This window comes from Callospermophilus lateralis, unplaced genomic scaffold (assembly GCF_048772815.1).
Source record: "Callospermophilus lateralis isolate mCalLat2 unplaced genomic scaffold, mCalLat2.hap1 Scaffold_73, whole genome shotgun sequence".
Lineage (NCBI taxonomy): Eukaryota > Metazoa > Chordata > Mammalia > Rodentia > Sciuridae > Callospermophilus > Callospermophilus lateralis.
This window is the reverse complement of record NW_027515346.1, coordinates 81,708-103,179: the sequence shown is the minus strand read 5'-3', so window position 1 is coordinate 103,179 and position 21,472 is coordinate 81,708. Positions and strand designations below refer to the sequence as shown.

The following is a 21,472-nucleotide window of genomic DNA, read 5'->3' as shown; positions in this document are numbered from 1 at the left end:
GAACCTAGGAGTGCTTATCCACTGAGCCACATTCCCAGCCCTTTTTCATATTTTATTTAGAGACAGGATTTCGCTGAGTTGTTCAGGGTATCACTAAATTGCTAAATTCAAAATCTGTGTGCCTCCTGCCTCAGCCTCCCCAGCTGCCGGGATTGCACATATGTACCACTGTCAAGCCAGACACAGTTTTAATTGGTTCTTCTTCTGTTAGTTCTTTTGGATAAATAGCTGTTGCCATATAAATGTGTTAATTTTTTTTTATCTCGTTTTGGCCAAACTTTTTTACATAGGAAAGAAGAATGGGTGGGAAACTTAAGTGTGACTAGGTAGAAGAAACCTCCCTTATCAAGAGACAACAAATAATTCTTTTTATTGTTAAGTTTCCCCTCTTCAGGAGATCCTTCTCTTTTCTCAGTGTGACCCCTGGACATTTTTAAAATAAGTATATGATTTATAGAATTTGGACTAAAGAGTCATTCAGGTTATTCTCACTCAAATACCACCTGTGTGACCTTGGGATAGTAGTTTAAATATTCTAAGCTTTGGTTTCTAAATATCTAAACCAGAAGATGATAAGAAACCCTACTAGTTATGGTAAATTCTAAATGAAATTGAGTATGTAAAGCACTACCACATAATAAATACTCAATTAATAATAGCTATTTATCAGTGTGTGGGGATAGTGCTTTCCTCATTGCCTCCTCATGTGTCTATTTATAATTTCAAATGTTGCTAATTCAAAAATTAGAAATGGGGCAGTGATGTGGCTCAGTGTAGTGCACTTTCCTAGCATAGATGCTAGATAACCTGAGATGGATACCCAGTAGTACATAAACATGAAAAAAAAATAAAAATGGTATGTCATGAATATGTATATGAATACTGTGAATAATGTCAGATCCATTGGTTTAATTAAATTTACTTATGAGAGTAAACATTATTTCATATGTTTATGTCTTTTTAAATTTTGTTTTCATTGTATTTTTTTATGTTCTCTGTTGCCCTGTTTTCTCTTGGAAGTTTGGTCTTTTAAATTCTTAGATTTAAAAATACCTGTATATAATATGGTTATTAGTCTTTTACCTGTGATAAATGTTGTAAATATTTCCCCCAATTTGACAGTTATCTTGTGACTTTGCTTTTGGATCAGAATAAATTTTTTACCCATAAGAAATCTTTTAATGTTGTCAAACTATTAATCTTCTTTTATTATATCTGTATTTTGAGAAATGGAGTGTTATTTCCTACGCTCAGAGTAATATATGTGCCCATGCTTTACTTTAATATGATTTCTGTTTTTGCTTATTTGTTATTGTTTTTTACATTCTCTATCCATTTGGGTTTATTATTTTGTTTAATACGGAATAATAATCTCAATTTATCTTTTTCCAAATATCTTAACAATTTGTTCCAGTCGCACTAATTAAAAAGTACATATTTTTCTCAATGAATTGATAGCAGTTTTATTCCATAGTAATGCCAAATTTGAGTCAAGTCTATTTCTGTAAATTCTTTCATTCCATATTTTTTTGGTCTATTTGTGGGCAGCATTATATTGTTTTAATTTTAGAGAGCTTATACAAAATTTAATGTTTGATGGGGTTATTGCTTATCACTGCTAGATAAAAAAGAAATTTCCTGGTTATTTTTGAATGTCTGTTTTTCCACATTAAGGATAGTACTTACTGTCTACTTTGATTTACAAAGAAAATTTAATAGCATTCTTTTACAATGTGTTAATATTACAATATAACTTAAGAGAACTGACTTTGTCATAATTATCACTTAGATTTTAAGGCTTGAAGAAATCAAGTGGTTTAAATTTAATTTTGATATGAAGAAGTAATTTAAGTCATTATTTTCTTATTTCAAAGAGTTTTCTCTGCATAACTATTAGAATTACAGATAAATTGAAGTTGGGGCTGGGGATGTGGCTTAAGCGGTAAGCATGCTCATCTGGCATGCATGCGGTCCGAGTTCGATCCTCAGCACCACATACAAAGATGTTGTGCCTGCCAAAAATTAAAAAATAAATATTAAAAAATTCTCTCTCTCTCTCTCTCTCTCTCTCTCTCTCTCTCTCTTTAAAAAAAAGATAAATTGAAGTACAGATGGGAAGATAACTTGTGTGTTATTCTCTTTCTTTACTTTCTTAAAATCATAGAATTTTTGGCCTAGAATTATGCTGTCAATAAGAATCATTGCCAAAATTTATGCATAATAACAATTCTCCTTAAAAAATAATTTGAAGTTAGAGTTTATGCTACTTGAATCTTATAAATTCACAACTTATAAGATGACATAAATTTTTTCATTAAAAATGTTTTCTCTCAGGCTGGGGATGTGACTCAAGCAGTAGCATGCTCTCCTGGCATGCGTGCGGCCCGGGTTCGATCCTCAGCACCACATACAAACAAAAGATGTTGTGTCCACCGGTAACTAAAAAATAAATATTAAAAAATGTGTTTTCTCTCAATTTTATTATCCAGATTAGTAGGATTTCTTCTCAGTAAAATAATAACAACTTCAATAAAAATGATGGCTTTAACAAAAGTCGATAAGAAAGAAATTCTGTCACTTATATTCAAAAATTACTAACTTCCTATGTTCATATTCAGGTAAAGCATTTTGTTAATTAGCAGAATCCAAAAACTGAGAGTTGAGGAAGTTTTAATAGAACATGTTTTAAGAGGAAAAAATGTCAAGGATGAGGATATAAACATCTACCTACAATATATTGATAGTATATATCTATAGTATATTTATATCATAGATGTAATATGCATAACATGTAAATATATGCTTATGTATATGTGTATATATATTTAATAAATATATATGTATACATATATAAATCAAGGCACTGACAACAATCACACTAAATTGAAAATATCTCATAAACTTATAAGAAATCTTGTAATAACTGTTCCCTTTAACAAATGTATAATGGTTAATGGCTGGGGATGTAACTTAGTGGCAGAGTGCTTACTACCATGTATGAAGCCCTGGGTTCAATCCACAGTACCATTATCAAAAAAGTGAAATCTTGTGGGATGCGCATGTTAACTTTGTGGTTTTGCAGTTGTTTGGCATGTGTGAGGCCCTGGATTCAATCCCCAATACTCACAAAATAACATCAAATATATAATGTTTAAAGCCAGAGACTATGTGGATCACTCCTTGATCTTTGTTGTTACATAGAGGCTCTTCCTACCACTGGGTAGGGTTAATACTTGGCATGTATAAAACTTTTCTAAAGAAACTTTGTGAGAGTTCTTGTGTCCTAATTATTTCTTGTCTTCTGTAATTTACAGAAATTATTATTGGATTATAAAATGTTTTAAACATGGAATGAGAATATTTTTTTAGAAATTAATTATAATACAGTCGTTCAATATATATATATATATATATATATATATATATATATATATATATATATATATATATATATATTTCCTAGCAAATGACAGGCTAAGAGAGATTTATGATGGAGATTACAGTGTTAAGGTATAATCACAATTTTCATGCAGTGATATTTTAAGCAATTTTTTAGAGATATCTTTAATTCTTAAAACCAAAATTACTGAAAAGTCTTGTTTCAGCATTTTGAAATATCTGATGACATGAAGGTTTTCATGGTAACACAAATCTAACAAAAATGTTAAAATACTGACATGAAATACAAATCAACCTTTTCTCCCTAACTTCTCTAGGAGCACAGTTTTTGCTTTTTCATTGCACTTGATTCTGTGGGTTCTCTGCATGTATAAGGGTAGAAAAGAACTGAATGAAGAAAGCCTACTAAATTATATAAGATATAATATTATTTTTTTCTCCTCAGTAAATTAGTAATAGCTATCATAGTTTAAGCACAATAAAAAGGCCAACTTAAGGATATTCAATCTCAGACTATTTGTGTAATAAATATTATTTTTGATAATACTATTATTTTCTAAAATTATGAATACATAAAATACCATTCCATGATACACATACACACCAAAAAAATTTAAAATTAATAGCAATTGTTCTTCAGATTATTTGGGAAAATTATTCAGTGTTGGCTCCTAAAATACTGATAAATTATAAATAGTAAATGTTTATTTGTCAAGTGTGACCATTTGAAAAAAAATTCTTATAATTAACTTCTTAATTATAATCTCATAAACTTTCTAGTGGGCTATTTGAATAAATACCAGATTTCATGTGCTAAAGTATTTAAAACACACATAAATAATCATCTAGTCTTTTATGAAACAAAGTAATGATTATTGTGCTTTGACTTCATGCAGTTTATCCAAAGGCCATATGTCCTTTTGTTGAAATTGTATTTTTCTTATAATTAATATAATTAATATAATACAAAAAGTATTCTGTGTAAATATGCAAATATAAAATTATAAATATACTTAGGCAAACAGCAATAGAAATTTTAACATAATTTTATACATAATCTCTGAACATTTGTTAGCTAATCTAGACATCATTGTCTTAGGTCCCTTCCATATTCTTTAATGTTATTGAGGGTGCTGGAAAAATGTTATTCATATAATTTTTGATACGACATTTGAAATTAAAACTGAAAATAATTTTATTCATTAATAATCTCAAAATAACAATAACCAATACATGTTAATATAGTAAAATACTTGTATAAAACAGGTATTATTATGAAAAGTTTTACCAATAAAATTGTATTTTTATGAAAACCTATTATACAAACATAATTTCAAAACTATTCATTGAGAAGTGTTCCTTTTTTTTAGTTTGCTAATTTTTAGATTGCTAGTTCAACTACCTCTTAATATTTGCTTAATATATGAAACATCTGTTGCAATATTCTGTTCTGAATGAACTTCATAAGGAAAGTCTTGCCTCACATTGTTGTATAGTTGGAAAAATACATAGCTTTCAGATAATCGTTGATATTCTTTGATATTATAGAGAAATTGACAAATGATAATTTATTAAAGATTGTTTTCAGTATTTTAAAATAAATCATGTCATTAAGCCTGTTGTAATCAGTTTCATTTAAATCCATTGTTTATCTCTCTAATTAGAATTTTTTTGCACATATATTATTTTGTTATTTCAGTCAATGGTAATTTTGAAAATATCAGTTTTGGGAGTTATGTAGAACTTCTAAAGGTTGACAGATTTAATTATGTAATATCAAATAATCACATGGTAATACCACCAAAAGTCTCTTTTAAAAAGATTTTAAATGCTAGGAGACTATTATTATCCTGGTGTAGATAAATGCTTTCAAAATTTGAGGTTTGTCTAGAAAGTTTGAATTTTATCATTGTCAAAAAATGCTGTCAAAAAAAATGCTGTCAGTTGTTTTCCTTGAATGGAATGACTTAATTGGTTCAGGATGCATCTCATTCACCCAAGGGCTTTTCTTCTGAAGAATCAGTTCATTTTGATACACAGTGGGAATGTTTTATGCATACTTCCCATTCATCATTAAAATTGATTGTAATCAGTAATTGAGTTTTTTTCCCCTAGGTATCAGGGATTGAACTCAGGGGCACTCAACTACTAAGCCACAACCCCAGCCTTACTTTTTGTATTTTATTTAGAGACAGAGTCTCACCGAGTTGCTTAGTGCCTTGCTTTTACTGAGACTGTCTTTGAACTCATCGTCTTACTATCTCAGCCTCCAAAGCTTCTGGGCAGTATTGAGATTTCATGAAATTAATGACTTTTACTGCATCATTCTTAGGAGATACGCCCCACTGCCAAAAACACAGAAAACTCATAAAGGTGAAAAATATCATGGCAAGAGTTTGATGCCTCTAGCGTGATTCATAGGTGGGTAATGACACCAAAGCTTCTGCATTTTCAGTGCAAATGCAAACTCAACCAAAAGATAAATATAGTCTTACTGTCATTATGAAGATAGCTTTGACCTCTTAGATTTCCCAAAAGTGTCTTAGGCTAGGAGTTTCCATAGAAACTTCTTCAAGTAGTAAGTAAGATTACCATTAATAGTATAATGGACTGTGGTTTTGTAGAAGATTGCTAATCAATGAAAAAAAGAAATGAAAAGAAGAGAGAATACATACTTTGACTACTTTTATTATGGGCTGGATGCTGTCTTTTGCCCTTACTGATCCACTCTCATCTCTCTTTACAGTGTCTCTAGAGGGTGATCTTCATGGATTCTGTCACTGAGCTCCTTGATCACTGGCTGTCAGAGGATTTGGCCAGTTAAATAACAGGCAGGAGATCAGAGGGCAAAGGAAAAATGTGTCAAGAGCATTTATTCTTAATTCTATTCCTGCCAGGCAACTGATTGACTACCACTGTATTTCTCTCTCAGGGGCCAAATGTCCTATCATGGCTATTAATCAGAGTTAAGAAAAATAATATCATTACTACTTTCTGATGTTTCAAATTATTTTCATTTACTTTCTCCATATATCATAATATTTGTGGAATCCATTTATGTATGAATAATGACAACTGTGTTTACAAAAGATAATTAAATTGGTTAAGATCTCAAAATTATTATATGGTGGAATTGTGTCTTCTCTTCTTCACTGATCACTGGATTTAGAGCCCACACTAAATCCCATATGATCTCATCTCAAAATCCTTAACTTAATTACATCTAAAAAAGCCCATACTTACAAATTTATATGGGCATCTTTTGAGGGCCACTATTTAACTTTTTGTAATGGCTCCAAAATCGCAGAATGATCTACTTCATTCTTTTACTTCATCTAGTCCCTGTCTCCTTACCTGGGTCAGCCCCAGCCAAGCTGCCAGTTTCCTGCTTCTGGAACATATTATGGAAATTTGCACCTCTGGCGCTTTGCCTTGGTGCTTGCCTCTGCCTAGAATGCTCCGCTGACAGCCTGGACTTCACTACTCCACTTTCTTCTAGTGTTTGCTCCAACCTCACTACCCCCAACCAACTTGTTTCAAATTGCAACCCTGCTGAAACTCCATCCTCTGCTCTGAGGTATGTAATGGAAAACCCTGAGGGAATGCCAGAAATGAAGGCTAGAGTTGTTTACAGAAGGAGACAGTGCAGAGGTTGTGGAGGTTCTGGGCAAAGTAGCCACTGGGGACCTTGATTTCTTCTGCTGCATGTTGATCCATGTGTTGCACCACTTCTTCTTTGTTTCAGGTCATCTCCAAATAGCTCATCTGTTCTTCTCTGCTCAGTAATCTGGGTTGGGAGAAACTGAATCAGGACATTTTTAACTACACTGTAAAGCCTAGGGTGATGGTAGTTACAGTATTCTCTTTGTGCTTTTGAGTGGAACTGGTGGGCTGCTTACTCCCTCTTTGTGTTGAGCAGAGCTATGTCAGGGACTGGATGACACAGCAGGGTGACACTCGAATTGCTTTTGGTGCAGTTATTATGTTGTTTTCTTCTAATCTGTTGCTTTAAATTAAATGCATTCCTGAATTTTTCCAGATTTTTTAATGGACATCTTAAGTCAGGGATCTCCTTTTCTGCCATTTACTGAATAAAGTAATAGGAAGAGTGCAGTATTTGTTTCCTGCTGTGGTCATAGGCAGCTGTGCAATGGCAGAGAGGATGAGTCCTGCCCACCCAGGTCTGGGTGTGGGGGGTTCTCACTTGCCCGCCATTGAGGCCCACCTGATTCTGGTGGGGCATCTCACTCACTGTATGGGTCTTGGGGGGTCTCAGGGGAGTCCCACCTGGTTCTTGGTGGGTTCTGTACAGAATAGCCAGGAGCTGATCACAGTACAGGGGGCAGACCTTCCAGGAGCCAATCACCTAGGACCATGCAGATTGTGGAATGTGCACTTGTGTTTATCAGTGTCACCTGGCAATGACTATTTTGCCAGTTGGTTGGCAGATAGCTAATGGTAGAGTTGCTTTGGTAGGCCACTTGACAGAGGTTGTTACCTAATTGTCTGCAGGATGGATAGAGCCTGGAGAAAGTTTGTTTATATAAGCCTGGGAATCAAGTTTTTTGGATATAACCCTCTTGGGAAGATCCACCAGGCTGCCAAAAATTGTGAACTGGGAAGAATTAAACGTTATCTGGGACGTGGATGTCATGTTGATAGCACCAATCATAAAAGTAGGTAATAGGGTCTGGGAGGCCAGGGACTGAGGGGTGAGGGACAAATGGGCTGATGGAATTGAAGCCTGCACCATCCAGGCTGTGCCAATAGGAGCAGAGCAGAAAGGATACCAGTTCTCCTTTCACCAGAATATTTGATTTTAATATCCTATGGAGTCCTCAGTATCCAGGTCCTGCACACCTTGGAAGTTCAGAACCCAGGGCTTCTAATGGGCAGCTAAACAAAACCAAAATTTTAACTGGTTTCCGAGACACTTAAAATTTTCCTATGAGGTCACTGATTTTTTTAAAAAAATAAATAAATACACACAACAGCTTTTAAAGTACACATTTTCAAAAGCATTGAAAAATTTTCAGATGTAATCTATTACCTGTTGTGTCCCAAGAGACTGACAAGAACTCTGAATTGGGAAGATGGCTCCATGTTCTTTCTTCTTTTTTATATTTTTAAAATTCCTTCACACTAGTATATTTAGAGGTGTGTCTTCCACCTCTAAAAATAAGATTTTACTTATTTCTCACATGCTTCACTCACTAATTTATCAAATTCTTAGGATAACTCGGTGTCATCTTGATCATCCAACCATTTTCATAACAACGGTGTTTGACAAGTCCTGAATTTTCTGCAAATACTTCATTAACTTCAGTTAGTGAAGTTAACTACCTTTAAGTACCTTTCCACAGAGGACACTAGAGTTCACTGGCAGCTTTCACACTTTCCAAAACACCAAACACAGCATGCTTTTTCAATTTTGTTATCACTTTAGACTAAAGTAAAAAAGTGTCTGCCAAAAGCTTCTCGCACAAAATTCTAAAATTGCTGATTCCACTGTTCCAGAACCCTTTCCTGTAGTTATCCATTACTGTGTATCTGTTCAAACATGGAGAGTAGAGCATTGGTTGAGAGCATCCAGGCAGTGTAGGCTCTCAGTCACCAGGGCCAAGGGAGTAGCACACAAAGGGTGCCTATTCTGTATAGAGCTGCCTGCTGCTGCCCTACTGTAGCTTGCCCTACTCTGTTCTGAAGGGACTAAGAGTATCAAAGGTAGGCCCTGATTGTGGTTTGTGCATTAGAATACTCATTATCGCCAAATGTGAGCTCTCTCTGTGGTTATCAATTTCACAAAAAACAAATAAAAATATCAGTACATTTTTTAGTTCCACATGCAGTAATTTAGGGTCATGATGACACTAAGAAAATGTTTGCAATGAACACAGACTTGCCATTCTGTGTATCAAAATACATTAGTAACTTTCACAAATTACCTGTTTTCCAGTGGCCAAAAGATAAGTGACTGGAACAGGATAAAAAGAATACTCAAATATCTGGAAGAAGAGTAAAATGGAATTGGTAGGTAGGGGCGTGCACAGTTTTAAATGTGGCACAGAAGTTATCATTAAATCATCTATTTGAGGAGAAATAAACAGCTCAAGCCATAATCAACAGCCCAGTACCACTACTCTTCACCTTCAAAATATTGTAGCTGAGAAATTTATTTCATTTGTTAGACTTAAATTCCTTCTATTGCCAAGGACATAAATATTTCTTCTATGTTCATATGTCACTGTCACTTGAGCATCTGTAAAATTAGAGTATTTTATCTGATTTAAATTAGAATTCCAAGGTTGGAAATGTAGCTCAGTGTTAGAACACTTCTTGCATGGCAAAGCAAAGGGTAAGTTTGCAATCTCCAGAAAAACAACAACAATAACATTGTCATCATCAACAACATAATAAATTTTAAAAAGAGAGGTAGGAAAAAAAGAAGTCTTCTTTCAAATTCATTATTTCTTAGAACGTCTTTGCCAACATGAAGAAAGCATTTATGTTTTCTTCTAGTACATTCCTATATCGATGTCCTATAGTGCATTTCATCTATTGTAGATATTACTACACATACATTTCTTATATATGTATATTTTATTTTACATATGCAATTATAGGTTAATAATTTTGTTTTGGTGAGAATAGAAGAGAGCAAGTATAAAAGATTATTACTACTGAAAAAGTATTGCTTTACTTTATAAAAGTTTCCCATAAAAATGCTAAATTTCTCAACTTTAGTATTTTTAAGTGAAACTTTTATAAAGTAAAGCATTAAATAATTATTCTTTAATTCTATTCATTTTTGTACTCATAAAATGAATATGTTTTTAATGCACAAGAACTGCACAGCTACTTATTTTGTATTTGACATATTCTACTATCTCAGAGAATTCTTACATAAAAACTTTCTAGGGGTGACCAGTTAATTAAAACTGAAGTGATAGGACTCAATTTCAAATGAAACAGTTCTTCCTCCTTTTAAATCATGCATTCATGGAGGTAAGAAATTGTAAACATCCCTTGTGAAAAATTAAGACAGTATTAAATACTGAACATTGAAAATACCTGATTCATATATAAATCCCACATATAAATATACTGAATTAATTTAACCATACTCATTCATTTGGGTTCTTTTTCCTTTGGCATTAAGTTTGCTTTTGATTTGGCCTTTCTTTTACTGTTATTATTCAGCCTACTTTACCTATCGTACTTTTAAAACTGAATTTAAATGCCATCCATGTCATGAGAACTGCCATAAATCTATTGTTTGTCTCACATTTCACTTAAGGTAAGGCACCATGAATTATGATGGTTCTTTATTTTGTTTATGAAGAAAAAATTAAATGCTGCAAATTATAGTTGTAATGCAGCCCAAATTATTAGTGGGATTCCATTGTCAGTGTTGTTAAAATGATAAGAAAAAAATCATCTTAGACTCATTTAAATACGTAGTTTTTAAAATATATTTTTAAAAATCACTACAGTACTACTAACTTATTAATTGAAATACTCTTAGTTGATAAAAAGCAATAATATTGATTACAATAGCTACCAATTATGGAGCTGTTGCTTGTGCTAACAACTCTTCAGATGTTTTTCATAGATTCTCCATTAAGCATCCTGGTAGTATCTAGCGAGATGCTCATTTTAATCTTTACTTTTTTAGGAAATTGATGGAGAGTAAGACTGTGGGATAACACAGAGCCTAAAGTAGAATTCAAACTGAAGATGAGCTAAATCTCAAGGCCATCTTCTTTCTAGGCAAGTGGGCTGCTCTACTCTGGGGGTGTAGTTCTGTGGTAGAGCCCTTCCTTACCTAGAATGCTTCAGGCCTGGGTTTCATCCCAAGCAATATGAAAACAAAGCAAACAAAAATAAGTAAAATCAACGGAACCAGACACAGGCACACATACCCATGATTCCAGTGACTTAGGATGCTGAGGCAAGAGCATTGGAAGTTTAATACCACAGTGGGCAACTTAGTGAGACCCTGCATCAAAATTGTTTATACAATAAAAATGTGCTTAGGATATGACTCAGTAGTTGAGTGACCCAGGGTGCAATCCCCAGCAGTATCAGAAACAAGAAATAAGAAGAAAATGTCAGTGGCATAGGCTGATAATTCATTAATAAAATAAGTAATGACAGCTACGGGGACAACTAAAGGTGCACTCTTTAAATAACCCAGTATGAGACAGTAAAACCTAGGGGACATTCAGGAAGATTGTACACCCTTAGCACTCAGCCAGTGAGGACCTGGGGAGGGACCTTGTGTTCTAGGGGATCTGATGCTGACTGTGACAGTTAGGTGTGTGCCTGTCCGGCACACACTCATCTTGCAAGATTGTCCTCCTTTTCTTTCTCACGATCACCACCAGGTTTCAGGCTTGGATGATTTTTTTTATCAGAACTAAAAGTGAATACAGTGAACAGTGAGCTGGGTCCCAGCGATCCCTCCTAGGTCTCCTTCTGCTCCCGAGGTTATTCCCTCCTAGCTCTCCTTCTGCTCCCAACGTGGATCCCTCCTAGGTCTCCTTCTGCTCCCAGCATCTTGGGTTTGCCTGGACCAGCCCTGCGCTCTGCTGCAGAGCTGTGCACTGCGTGGTTCATGGGAGGAAGGCTGGATGCGATTTCACCACTGCGTGGAGGGAAGGAAGGCGAGCCCAGCCCTCTGCGTGGCGGGAGAGAGCCTCACATCTTATTAGCCAGCGGATGAGACAGAAAATCAGTTTCATGGTGGAGGAACACCCTGGAGATTGATCAGTTTGTCAGAATAAACAGGCCTCCCTGACATAGAGACACCAAATTCCTTCTCACTGGTGCTGCAAGAAACATCCTAGAAAGAAATAACAGGAAACAAAGAGCGAACAAAAATCAAAGCCTTGCCACTTCAGGGTGGTGAGGGAAGCAAAGCTGCGGGAATGGCTGGTGGTGACTCGATGGAGCGTCCCTTTATTTGCTGTACTCTGATGGCATGATTTAAATCCAGTTCTGTCACATGGTGGGTGCTTCCTGGTTACACATCTTGAATATGTCTCATACCAGATGGGGAATAACTAGAAGATCTGATTTGACCTTGAATGTGTTTGGGGTTTTCAATCACATTATTCAGAACTCAGGACTCTCAACAAAGCACTGGTATAAATGCTTAGGGCTTCAGTTCTCAAACTATGTACCAAGGCACCCTGGGGTGCCACAGTGAACTCACAGGGCTGCACAGGGATATTTTTACAGTTTGAAGAAGGCACAGTGATAATCAATACCCAGTTTTCACTGAATTACCCACTTGGAGTCATTCCCATTAGAGTGCAGATGTGTTCTTTCCCTTCAGTGACATTGTCATTAATATTAAGACAAAATATAAGTACATGTAAACATCTATTTGGATCAGGGATGTTGTTATTTGATAATAAAATAAAATATATGTTTATCATTTTAAAAATTTATGTTAACTATTTTTTCAGATTGTATTAAATTGGTCAGATATTAGATGTCTTACCGTGTGGCTTGGACATAAATCTTTAAAAACTAGAACTATTAGGTGAGAAAAATCCACACAGAGACAGTCTTTGATCTAGTCCATGACAAAGGTGTAAATAACATGTACTGGAGAAAAGACAGTTTTTTTTTTTTTTTAAACAAATGGTGTGGGGGAAACTGGTTATCATTATGTAGAAGAACAAGATAGACCCTTACTGCTTACCCTGCAAAAGAGTCATCTCAAAATGGATACAAGACCTAGAAATGAGACCAGAACTACGTAACTCTCAAAAGAAAATGTGGGGTAGTTCAACACTCTTGCTTTGGGAATAGGCAACAACCTTTCTCATTAGGGATCCTAAAACTCGGGACATAATGCCAAGAGGTAACGAATGGATGGCATTGATTAAAGAGCTCTGCACAGCAAGGAAACAATTAAGAATGTGAAGTGAGAACCTTGAGAATGGGAGGAAATCTTTGTTAGCTACCCTTTTGACAGAGAATTTACATCAAGAATGTACAAAAAGAATGCAAAAAATTTAACACCACAAAAAAACGAACCCCAAAGAACTAAACAGTCACTTTCTCAAAAGAAGAAATACAAAAGGCCAGAAAATATATAAATCAATATTCAACAGCGTTTGTAGTGAGGGAAATGCAAATCAAAACTTCACTCCGATTTCATCTCACTCCAGTCAATGTGGCAGCCATCAAGGATACAAATAATAAATGCTGGAGAGGATGTGGGGAGAAAGGAACACTTTACACTGCTGGCGGGATTACAAATTCCCACTACGGGAATCAGTATGGAGGTCCCCATCATGTGACCCAACGTTACTACTCCTCAGTATTTATCCTAAAGAATCAAAGTCCACACACTACCGTGACACGTTCATTGCAGCACAATTCACAAAAGCCAAATATGGAACCAGCCTAGCTGTTCCACAATGAATGGATTAAAAAAAAGTGGTATATACACACACAGTGGAGTTTTATTCCCTATGAAGAATGCAATTATGTCATTTGCAGGAAAATGCATGAAACCTGAGAGTCTTATGTTAAGTGAAATAAACCAAACTCAGAAAGCCAAGGGTCGCATGTTTCCTCTCATGTGGAAGGTGAGAGGAAAAAGGAACAGAAAGGTGGAGGGATCCTCATGATAATGAAGAGAGATCAGCAGAGGATAAAGACCAGGGGGAGGGGGAGGAGAGGAACAGGGAGTGCTGGGGAGGGGTACTGGCCACACTGTGCACATATGCCGATAGGTAACAACAAGTCCTGCTATTGTGCACAACTATAAGGCATCAATAAAAAGTATGGCGAACACCCAGAACACCCAGGTCTGTGTCTCTTGGCCTGGAGATCCTAAGGGTGTGGCGAGAACAAGGGAGTTTGGGGACTGGCTGAGGCTGATACCAAGACTCCTTGAGATGGTGTTTGGGGCGAGTCTGCAAACTCTCTCGGCTATTTTCAGGGGCAGAGCTCCCTGAGGGAGGAGAGGGAGCAGCCCCAACAAGCCGCACTGCCAACCTGCAAGTCTCTGGTGGAGGCTCGGGGAGCTCTGTTTTTAAACTTTTTTAAATTGGTGCAATTCAATTGTCATGCCAACAATACAACAGTATGATCTGGTCACTTTTGTTCCCAGTACCTCCCTTTTGCCTTCCCTCCTCCCTCCCTGCTCCCTCCTGCTGCTCCCCAGGCCTCCCCTCTGCTCTCCTGAGCTCCACATCCCACACCTTTCCCTCTCGCTTCTGCACCTGAGGACAGACACACGCATGTGCGGCTTTCTAGGACAGCAGTGGCGATTCCCCTGGGGATCTGCTGTCAGGTAACCCTGGTCCCCCACTTGCTGGTGCTCCCTTAAGACCTGAGACACTCTCCAGGGCTCAGGAGTGGACGAGAACTGAGTGCTAGGGTCTGCCGTTCACTGCATGGGGCTGGCCTCTCCTGGACCGGCTTCTCTCGAGGAAGGCGGGCAAATGCCACTCCTGTTCATTGGCTTTCTTTTAAAAACGTTGAAAGTAATTATTCTCTTACTAGATTTTCTTGGCGAACAATCACATTCATGGACCTGTCTCCAGCTGATCCAGGTGCTGGTGGGAGGCACCCTGCAGATGTGAGCTATGGACAGGAGGTTTTAAGTGAGGGACATTGTCCTGAGTGGGCCTCATCCAATCCACCAGAAGGACTGTGGAGCAGAATGAGGAGGCAGAGATTCTACCTGTGGACTGCAGAACCAGGCTGTGCCCAGGAGTCCTAGTCTGCCCTTCCTGAGGGCCTGCTTGTCATTTAGGACATGCCTATGTCCTAAATGCCCCCAAAGCCAGGTGAACCAATTTTTTGCAATCAATCTCTCCATATATATGTGTGTATGTCTCTGTATGTGTGCGTAAGTTGATAGGTGGTCATACAGCTACATATGCATGTGCATGTATATATACACATGTCAGCATATCATCTGGATTTGTATATCATATCTCACACACACACACACACACACACACACACACACACACACACATATATATATATATATATATATGCATGTGGGTATATATCCATATATGTGTATGGATGGATGTGTATTTATACACATATATTTAGGTATAATCCACATACGTATGTGTGTGTGCATATATAAAGCAACCCTACTGGTTCTGCTTCTTTGGTACAGTTTGGCTGATAAAGCTTCTATAGAAAAGATTAAAATAGGTTGGTTTATTCTCTGTTTTTCACAAAAGGACTGACTTAAAAAAATAACTATTTAAATATTCTGTGTTATTGACAAAATTGTAGTTCAAACCTCTCCCCCTCACCTGATTTTTTAATAAATTCTAAGCAGCCAGATGAAAAATTTCCCTCATAATTCAATGCTGGGTAAAAGGTCATCACTCCCAATAGTGCAATTGTTTACTTTTAATGGACAAAGACCTAGTGAACTTGGTAATTCAAGACTTCGAGCCCATACATGTCATCCAAAGACAGCTGACACAGAACCTAGTGCTTCATCTTCCAGTACATTGCAAGCTGGGAGAGGGGCCCCAAGCTCCCATTTAACTCTAGGAATTAGCACATCCTAAATGCCTACGATGAGTGTAATAAGCAAGCAAACTGGGATAGGGAAGAATGAAGGAACTTTGGTTTTTGTAGAGGGGAGGGTTTGTATACCATATCTCACACACATACACGGGGGGGTGAGTTGTGTGGAGGGGAAGGAAAGTAGAAAGGGGCAGACATTATCACCCTATACAGGTGTGAGCGCACTAGGAGTGACTCGTACAGCCAGAGGAATGAGAAGTTGTGCTCCGTTTGTGTCGTATATGACAAAATGCATTCTACTGTAAAATAAATAAATAAATAAAATAATAAAATAGTAAAATAAAAACAAATAAACTTTTGAATAAAGGCTAACTTCAATGTCAATTTTTTTTAAGAATTTGAATCTTTTTTTTTAAATTTTTATTTATTTTTTTTTAGTTTTAGGTGGACACAATATCTTTATTTATTTATGTTTTTTATGTGGTGTTGAGAATTGAACCCAGTGTCTCATGCATGCTAGGTGAGCGCGCTGCCACTTGAGCCACATCCCCAGCCCCAATGTCAATTTTTTTTTAAAAGTGAGTAGTAACTGAACCCTTCTTAGCAGTGAAATCTTATTTTTGCCCTGTGACCCACATGTGTTGGGGACAGCCATGACCACACAATCAAGTTCAGCCACCACTGGCCCTTCACACATGGTGGTCACCAGGTGGTGAAACAGTTCTCAACCAGTGAGCTCACAGCCCTGGGAGAGGTCAGAGAAAAGGCAGCTGCGGAGAAGGTCCGTAAAGACCCTGAGCAGATCCACCTGCAGGCTTGTGGGGCTCCTGCAGACCTGGGCAGGCCCTCCACACCCGGAGAGCACCCAGCACTGACCGGCCTCCACTAACGGAGGAGGGCTCAGGCGCATTCAGCGCCCACAGGCAAACCCAGGGTGACACCAAGGAGCAATGTCAGCGACCACCCTGGGCATGTTTCTGACAGGACACCTCCTCCAAAAGAGCCATGGGCAGGTCCCTCAGGAGGACTTCTAGAGCCCTTGTTATCACAGGAGGTGACAGCTCCACGCATGGGACTGCCCCCAAGACAAAGGGACAAGACGTGAAGGTGGGAGATGAGGACACTGATGCTCCTGCTCCCCTGTTGGCCCTGGTAATGAGTGTGTTTGTGTGTTAGTTTTTAACATTAAAAAAAATAGAAATGCTTATACAATGAGGGTGTAGAGAAATATTTTTTTTTTTGTTTTTTTGTTTTGGTACTGGGGATTGAACCAGGGGCACTCAGCCACTGAGCCCCATCCCCAGCCCTATTTTGTATTTTATTTAGAGACAGGGTCTCACTGAGTTGCTTAGTGCCTTGCTATTGTGAGGATGGCTTTGAACTGGTGGTCCTCGTGCCTCAGCCTCTCAAGTTGCTGGGATTACCATACCCAGCAGGAAAGACATGTTTTGTACAGCTGTACAATGTGTTTGTTTTAACTTGTTATGGAAGAGTCAAAAATTAAAAAGGTGTATGAAGTAAAAGTCACAATAAGCTAATTTATCATTGAAGAAAGAACATTTTTTTACAATGAATGTAGTACAGCCCAAGTGAGCAGGTGCTGGTCTACAGCAGAGCACCAACATCCTGGCCTTATTCCTCACTGCTCATGTGCTGACTGCCACAGCAGCTTCCAGTCCCATACAGCTGTGCCACTTTACCCTTTATACTGCAGTTATACTGTGTCATTTTTGTACATTTAGATCCACGAATGCTTGGCATGGTGTGCCCATCGCCTGCAGCACGCAGTACGGGAGCAGGCCACCTGGGTTTGCAGTGCAGGGGCGACAGACTCTGCCACATCATCTGGGTGTGTGATGGACTGTGCATTCAGGTTGGTATCAGCGAGCACACTCTAGGGTGCTCCCACAGTGCAAAATTACCCAATGACACATTTCCAGAAGGTATGCCCATTCTTATGGGCCACATAATCGTATTTACCTTTAGGATGAGAAAGAAATTTGACCTGGGTGACATGTGAAAGGACAGCATATTATAATTCATGAAATAACACAGCAGATGTTTATGTTAAAAACCAGATATAGATTAGTATTTAAAAACAGAACCTCTGAAGTCAGAGAGCTCATGCTTTACTGATCACTGCATTTGTCAAGACACATTAAAAGAATGTCAAATCAAACATAAGACTTTTCTTTGTGTGTGCTTGGGTTTGAATGCAGGGCCTCACACTTGCCAGGCAAGTGCTTACCACTGATCCACATCCCCAGCCTGCTAAGTGCTTTTAATATGTGTTATAAAACCATAGAGACATACTCCCAGCCAAGGAAGTAACTCTGGACCACTTCTAAGTCTAATCCATGTGGCTGAACCAGGGTCAAGGTGGCTTGTGTCAGCGCCATTCGGTCCCTTCCCAGTTCCTGCTGTGTGGGGTAAGTTGTCTGCATGATCAACCTGGCCTGAGTTTGGCCTGTTTGCTGGGAAAGGACTTTGTGTAGATTTCATCACAGGAAGCCAACACACTGGAGGTCCCAGTGGAAAACAGAGGACGGGGATCCTCAGGCTCCCCCTTGTGCTGTGTCCGGGGCCTTACAGGACAGAACCAACCCTCAGCAAGGGCTACTAGGTGTCTTAACAGCAGCCCTCCAGGGGACACAGGAAGCTGGGCCAGGTACAATTTATGGCAGTGACTCTGTCCCTAACTCCCCCCTTCCTTTCTTACTTCTTTTTTAACCACTTTAAAAAATGACTCCTATGGTGATGATGCCCTTATTCTGAGTTCCCTGCTATCCCTCTGGATTCATGGTTTCCCTTGTTTCCAAAGGCTGAAGTAGGATTTGGTAGCAGCTGAGACTCTTGGAGGATTTGACGATAATATTCGCACTGTCAATGTTCATCTAAACAAACTTGTTGGTGGGCAGATTTCAGTCTCTGAGAATTCTTTTAACATCTTGGAAGGCCTGACAAATTTTTCTTTCAAATCCGCATTTCCCAGACCTTATGGAGCATTTGGCTCCTTCTAGAAATGGAGCTCTGGTCACAGGGTATCAAATTCAACACTACGTTCAAATATTGCCATTCATTAGTGGACCCATTCAAATATTGCCATTAATTAGTGAACATGTTTGAATATGGCCATTCATTAGTAAAATGCATAGCATATGTCTTCTATAATTTTTAACTGGTCTCTAATCCGTGTGACCTTATCATTTACAATCTGCAGCAAGGCATTAGACTCTGTAGAAATGATTAGACTATGCCCTGGAAAATGTGAAATCCAAGCCATATGGCAATTTGAGCCCAATTTGTCCCACGCGCCTGTGGGCATCCTTATGCTCATTAGCACAGCAGGGGAGACCAAATGCTTTTCCTGAACACCTGGGCCGGCCCTTGGCACCCTGGGGCAGGTCCAGCTCAACCATGTTGGGGAGCCTTGCTAGCATGTTTTGGAGGCTTTTATTTTTGGAGTTTCTTTTTCTTTCCAAAGTCATCAATGATAAAAAAAAAAATCAAAAATATATCTTGCAGAGCCTCTGCCGTTGCTGCCCTGCAGCCTCCTACTAGACGCCTGAATGCCCCACCTGCCACGGCCTCGGCCTTCCGCCCACTGCCCACCTAGTCCTGCTGGATGCTGAAGACCGCCGAGTGTGCACGTGAACTCGATTTACGGCTCCGAGGAGCTTACTCCCCACCCTGCACCAAAGGGGAACGCCATGGCCTCGGGCTGCTGCCCTTGCTTTTTCTTAGTTGTCCTGAATACTGTTCGCCTGGACGAGGACCAGGAGATGGAACTAGAAGCATTCCGTTCTATTTATGAAGGAGATGAAAGTTTCCGGGAATTAAGTATCCAGTTTTATTTCAATATAGGCTGTAATAATGGTCCTGTGGTTATAAAAGAGAATGTTCTTAGGATACTTTACCCATGTATATTTGAAGACATTGCTTTCAAACTATTCAACAAAAAACAAAGGAAAAATATCACACGTTGGGAGAGTGGAAGTTGATTCTATGATAAAAAGGGAGAAATAAAGTAAATGGAACAAAAAGTACTTAGTGCATATATTTCGATAGGTGAAAATGGTGATCCCAAAGCCTTCTTAATAGAGATTTCCTGGACAGAAACCTATCCCCAAACACCTCCAATTATATCTATGAACACTTTTTTAACAACACAATATCATCAGCTGTAAAGCAGAGTTACAGGAAGTTAAAGGAAGCTGTGGAAGTGAATCTTGGAACTGCTAAGACCTATACATTTTTTGAATATGCCAAAGACAATAAAGAACAGTTCATGGAGAATCATCATCCCATTGACTCTACAACATCTATAAGCAATGTCATCTCTGTTGAAACTCCAAATACAGCTCCATCAAATAAGAAAAAAGACAAAAAGAACAACTTTCTAAAGCCCAGAAACGTAAACTGGCAGACAAAACAGACCATAAAGGGGAACTTCCTCGAGGCTGGAATTGGGTTGATGTCGTGAAGCATTTAAGCAAAACTGGCTCTAAAGATGATGAATAACACTTGGAATTTGAGTCAAGGAAAGAGCATTCTTTAAAAAGTAAACTGGGTTCAACATCTTTCATTAACTATTTTCTGGTATTGAGGTGACTTTTTATAAAATGCAGGTTTTTTTGTATGTTTCTTACATTAAAAAAATGTTGTCAGTGGAAAGTTCATGAAAAGATCTGGTTGTATTATATTATTTTCACAAACTTGCCTTAATAAAAGGTAAAATGTTAAAAAATATATATCTTATGAAATCGTCCCATGCAGGCCACAGAGGCTCATAGGCAAGAGACCGGGTGAGTTAAGTCAGGGGCAACAGCACCTGGAAATGGCATTTGCTTTTATGCTCATCACCTCTATCCCTTCAGACAGAGAGGCCTAATCGGTGGCCTCTCTGCTTACAACCTGAACCCTAGCCTGTGCTCCTGGCCCCCTCTGAGCTGCACGCCGCCTACTGTGCCTTTCCATTTGGATGGGCCGCAGTCACTTCAAACTCAAGTCAGCTCTAATGCTGTGTGATCACTAAGGAGGTACCAGGGGCTCACAGAGTAACTGCCACACAGACACGCAGATGGGTAGGTGGTGCAGTGGTGGATTCCTTGGGTGACAAGGGAGGGGTGGGCCTGAGAGCTGGAGGACAAGAACAAAGCCATCTGGCCAGGGGACTTCCTTAGTGAACTCAGAGCCCAGGGTCAGGATCAAGAGTACAGTGATGAGCCAGACTCCAAGGCTGTGGTCTTGGGTGTGAGGGCGGAGAGGCTCCACTCTGACAGGGCTCAGAGTTGTTGGAAAAAAGAAGAAGATGAGGAAGAAAGAGAATGAAGATGATAGGAAGAGAGGGTTAGGAGCAGATGTAAAGCCCCAGAGAAAGTCAAAACCTGGGAAATCCAAATGCCCTTGAAGCATTATGGCTACTAAACAAGGGCGGAGGGATTATTCTTGAGGCAGACTCCTGGGCAGAACTGCTGGTGAGAGGTTGTGCGGGGAGGCCCTGCTCCATCCCTGCTCTTCCCAGCAGGAGACCCTCTGGATCAGG

The 21,472-nt window shown here is 38.5% G+C and overlaps 1 pseudogene; it reads left to right on the top strand.

Moving 5' to 3' along the window:
• The first annotated feature begins 16,932 nt into the window (after positions 1-16,932).
• On the top strand, positions 16,933-20,611 carry LOC143640902 (RWD domain-containing protein 4-like; annotated as a pseudogene).
• Positions 20,612-21,472: the final 861 nt, after the last annotated feature.